Source organism: Procambarus clarkii, chromosome 71, assembly GCF_040958095.1.
Source record: "Procambarus clarkii isolate CNS0578487 chromosome 71, FALCON_Pclarkii_2.0, whole genome shotgun sequence".
Taxonomy (NCBI): domain Eukaryota; kingdom Metazoa; phylum Arthropoda; class Malacostraca; order Decapoda; family Cambaridae; genus Procambarus; species Procambarus clarkii.
The window spans coordinates 16,782,774-16,788,174 of NC_091220.1; the positions used below are offsets into that span (position 1 = coordinate 16,782,774).

At 45.1% G+C, this 5,401-nt stretch overlaps 1 protein-coding gene across 7 annotated transcripts in view; it reads right to left on the reverse strand.

Annotated features, from left to right (window-relative positions):
• Nucleotides 1-244, reverse strand: part of LOC123745541 (myosin-2 heavy chain) — a 79,804-nt gene extending 79,560 nt beyond the window's left edge. For all 7 annotated transcript variants that reach the window (XM_069312119.1, XM_045726155.2, XM_069312120.1 and 4 more), the window contains exon 1: nt 170-244. The gene's annotated coding sequence lies outside the window, so the exon portion shown is untranslated. The remainder of the gene's footprint in view (nt 1-169) is intronic.
• Nucleotides 245-5,401: the final 5,157 nt, after the last annotated feature.

Genomic DNA, 5,401 nt, shown 5'->3' on the forward strand with positions numbered 1-5,401 from the left:
CGAGATAACCCGCTATCTTATCACTCCCATCCTCCAAACATATCAACACCAAACACTTTATCGTCTTTATTCAAATTGTTTATCATTTTATGGTAAGGGTTTCCACCAGTGGGAGGCTAACAACTCTCCCCCCGGCACCATCACAGCTAACATGTTCGGCACTTGGCACCTGTACGAGCGAGATAAAGACGCGTGCGTCCCCTACACACACACTAACACAACTGTCAACACAACACCTCCATGTGGCCTCCACCGCCCAGCTCTCTCTCACCAGCCCCCATTGGTCACATCCGCCACCACCGCCATTGGTCAATACCATCCATGACGTCACCGGCGCGCGCTCCTACTGGTTGCCTTCACCCGCCATGGGTGACGTAGACTTAATCGTTATCAGATAGTACTTACTTTAATTAAAAAGTCGCAAGAGCTAGGCAGTACCCGGGTGTGAGAGGAACACATTCTGAGCGGGAAGATCTCTGCCTGTCGCAATTATTGACAAACTGTTACAAATTCAAGGAAGCAATAGAAGAAAAACTAAATGCATATATTGTAGACGAACTATATAAAGGCAACTGATAAATGCGACCATGGAGATACCTCATAAAATGAGATCAACAGAAATAACAGGTAAAGTAGGGCGGATAGATATTCAATTTCCTCTCGATGATAATGCAATGAGTAACATTTAAGTAAAGTTCAAACACAGTGATAAACTCCGTACCTTCAACCCGTCCTCTTAAGATAACGCCACTTTTCGCTCGTATGCGCACTATGGCCAAAATTGGACATAATTTGAAATGAAATCGACTCACGAAAGTGACGTAGTCTCGTTTTTTGTGTTAAGTCCTCCGGCTTACTCGGTGAGGTTAGGAGAGGAAACTTTCAATTAAATTAACGGTTTTCATGACGTTTTGAAACCTTAGGAGAACTTCCTGCCTTCCTAACCTACCACAGGACCGTGAACTTGCTGTTTTGGAAAAAAATAATAATTTTCAATTATTTTTCATTTTTAAACTACGTCCATGTTCGGTCATATGGGCAAACAGCCATATTCAGATGTAATTTGTAAGAGGAGAGGTTGTACCTCAGGGCACAGTCCTGGCACCACTGCTTATTCTCATTCACACACCAAATACTATAGACATAATAAAAGTTACAACTTGATAATGGCCGCGAACGTCGTCATTTCTTCATTTTCTGATCCAAGGTTTTGGTCGTATCTTACAGCTTCGTGCCATCTTTTGCAGACAATCTTGAGAGGTTATCTTGAGATGATTTCGGGGCTTTAGTGTCCCCGCGGCCCGGTCCTCGACCAGGCCTCCACCCCCAGGAAGCAGCCCGTGACAGCTGACTAACACCCAGGTACCTATTTTACTGCTAGGTAACAGGGGCATAGGGTGAAAGAAACTCTGCCCATTGTTTCTCGCTGGCGCTTGGGATCGAACCGAGGACCACAGGATCACAAGTCCCGCGTGCTGTCCGCTCGGCCGACCGGCTCGACAATACAGCAATCAGCATAACAATTACCTCAGTAGAAGACTGAAAACTACAAGTAGGTATCAATAAGGTCTTCGTCTGGGCCGCAGAAAATCACAAATTTTAACTGATAAATTCCAAGCATAGTAAACATGAACTGAAGCGAAACACAGGGTACGATATAAGCTCATCTACTCACAGAGCACAACTTACAAGGAATCTATTAACAATGATGTCAGACGAGTTTAAACAATGATGTCAGACGAGTTATGTAAACTTTCCCAATTATAAATGTACAATTATCTATGAATAACTTATGTGATTGATTTGACTGAATATACAAGGACGATACTGGAAGCCCGGGTCCCAAATATGCACAATAAACTAACAATTACTGCATCAAAAAATATGGTCGAATATGCAGAGCAGACCCAGTAATGAGTGGAGGTACCATACCTTGTGTTGATTTCGGGGTTCAACGTCCCCGCGGCCCGGTCCCCGATAAGGTCGGGGGTCCTGTAGGAGACCAGGTCGGGGGTCCCCATCCTCCTGGACGACCATAGTCACGACCAGAGAACACTACGAACACCTGTGGTTCACGACTATTCAATGTCCTCCCAAAAATATAAGAAATATTGCCAGAATAAATAAAACAAAATTTTCCAAACACAATTAGACAATTGTGGCTGGTGCAGAAAGTCCTGAAGCAGCAGAGTTATGTACATGTAGACCTGCTGGCCGCCCCACGCAACAGCCTTCTAGATCAAGTAACCACAAGACAAGACTGGCTTTGGGAATGGAAGAACTCCCAGAACCCACCCGGGGATATACTCTTGGTATACCCCCGAGTATGAGAGAGTATCCGGGTGCTAGGACAAGGCAGCAGACGTACTAAAGCTCCTGCAGGAAGCACCAAGTATCGACCTCATCCTAAATGTTCCCTCCCCTATACTCACTGTACTCTCCTAAATGTTCCCTCCCCTATACTCACTGTACTCTCCTAAATGTTCCCTCCCCTATACTCACTGTACTCTCCTAAATGTTCCCTCCCCTATACTCACTGTACTCTCCTAAATGTTCCCTCCCCTATACTCATTGTACTCTCCTAAATGTGCTTGTCTAGGTTGAGATCATAAACAATGGTGTCTGCCTCAACCATGTTGCTTCTCAGTACTCAGCAACCAGGAGGCCTGGTCGACGACCGGGCCGCGGGGACACTAAGCCCCGGAAGCATCTCAAGGAAACCTCAAGGTAGGTAAGGTATGCCTTTGTTCACTACTTTGACAAGTCTGTATATGTCTGTAGCTCTGAGCAGTTGCTTTCACCTGTGCTCACCTGGTTAACCAGTAAAAGGCTGGTTGTGCTTGCGGGGGTTGAGCTTTGGCTCTTTGGTCCCGCCTCTCAACTGTCAATCTGGTGTACAGATTCCTGAGCCTACTGGGATCCATCATATCTACATTGAAAACTGTGTATGGAGTCAGCCTCCACCACATCACTGCCTAATGCATTCCATTTGATAACTACTCCGACACTAGAAAAAAGTTCTTTCAAATATCTCTATTGCTCATGACACAAGGGGACACAGGTGGAAACTCTGCTTCTACCTGTGTCCCCTTGTGTGTGTCCCCGTCTTCGTGTTCGTAAACAATGTGTCTGTCTGTCAATTACAATGATAATCTTGTCCCCCTAACCCTTGTGTCCTCCAGTGAGGCGAGGTGCAGTGCCTCTGGGGCCAGATTCATGAAAGCACTTACGCAAGCACTTACGAACGTGTACATCTTTCCTTAATCGTTGACGGCTTTGGTTACATTTATTAAACAGTTTACAAGCATTAAAACTTGCCAATCAACTGTTGTTATTGTTATAAACAGCCTCCTGGTGCTTCAGAGCTCATTAACTGTTTAATAATTGGAAACAAAGCCGCCAAAGATTGAGAAAAGATGTACAGGTTCGTAAGTGCTTGCGTAAGTGCTTTCGTGAATGTGGCCCCTGGTCTTTCCTCGTAACTCATACTCCTCAGGTCTGGGAATAGTCTGGAGGCACACCCGTGCCAGTGTTCCAAACCATGTCTAGGATATACACACTTTCATCTTAATTATTTTATGTTAATGCTTTCTCCCACACAGGTTATAACCCCCTGGAACCGTCTACTCCCCCAAGCTGTAAATTACAAAACTTTACTGAATTTTAAAATTCAACTTAAAAAAAATCATCAGGTCAAATGCAGGGACCATTGACAAACTGCTGCCTTCCTGTCATTAGTGTGTTAGTGGCCCTGGGGTAAATTCAGGTAATTCTGATGTGGCTCTCAGGACTTGAGAATTGAATCAGTAGTTATCCCTTAACTTTTTATCATTTTCTTAGCATGAGAGAAAATGTAAGTAACGGTAACTAAAGAAAAGACCTTCTTTTTTTATCCATATCTTTCACCATGATAATGCCAACGAGTAAAAATTTTCTAAAAAAAGGGAGATTTTCCTCCTATTAAGTAATATTAGCCAGAGACATGTGAGCCTTTCCTAACTGTAGTGATTTACGAGGAAAACATAAGTGACATGTTTTGTACAGAGGTAAAACCAAGGCCACAATACTACCTCTGTACCGTTACAGGTCAACCTCTACAGATAGTCCTGCAACAACACCTGTCAAGGAACAGATAGTCCTGCAACACCACCTGTCAAGGAACAGATAGTCCTACAACAACACCTGTCAAGGAACAGATAGTCCTGCAACAACACCTGTCAAGGAACAGATAGTCCTGCAACAACACCTGTCAAGGAACAGATAGTCCTGCAACAACACCTGGCAAGGAACAGATAGTCCTGCAACAACACCTGTCAAGGAACACACAGCCCTGCAACACCACCTGTCAAGGAACAGATAGTCCTGCAACAACACCTGTCAAGGAACACACAGCCCTGCAACACCACCTGTCAAGGAACAGATAGTCCTACAACAACACCTGTCAAGGAACAGATAGTCCTGCAACAACACCTGTCAAGGAACAGTTAGTCCTGCAACAACACCTGTCAAGGAACAGATAGTCCTGCAACAACACCTGTCAAGGAACAGATAGTCCTACAACAACACCTGTCAAGGAACAGATAGTCCTGCAACAACACCTGTCAAGGAACAGATAGTCCTGCAACAACACCTGTCAAGGAACAGATAGTCCTGCAACAACACCTGTCAATGAACAGATAGTCCTGCAACAACACCTGTCAAGGAACACACAGCCCTGCAACAACACCTGTCAAGGAACAGATAGTCCTACAACAACACCTGTCAAGGAACACAGCCCTGCAACAACACCTGTCAAGGAACAGATAGTCCTGCAACACCACCTGTCAAGGAACAGATAGTCCTGCAACAACACCTGTCAAGGAACACACAGCCCTGCAACAACACCTGTCAAGGAACAGATAGTCCTGCAACAACACCTGTCAAGGAACACACAGCCCTGCAACAACACCTGTCAAGGAACAGATAGTCCTACAACAACACCTGTCAAGGAACACAGCCCTGCAACAACACCTGTCAAGGAACAGATAGTCCTACAACAACACCTGTCAAGGAACACAGCCCTGCAACAACACCTGTCAAGGAACAGATAGTCCTGCAACAACACCTGTCAAGGAACAGATAGTCCTACAACAACACCTGTCAAGGAACACAGCCCTGCAACAACACCTGTCAAGGAACAGATAGTCCTGCAACAACACCTGTCAAGGAACAGATAGTCCTACAACAACACCTGTCAAGGAACACAGCCCTGCAACAACACCTGTCAAGGAACAGATAGTCCTGCAACAACACCTGTCAAGGAACAGATAGTCCTGCAACAACACCTGTCAAGGAACAGATAGTCCTGCAACAACACCTGTCAAGGAACACACAGCCCTGCAACAACACCTGTCAAGGAACA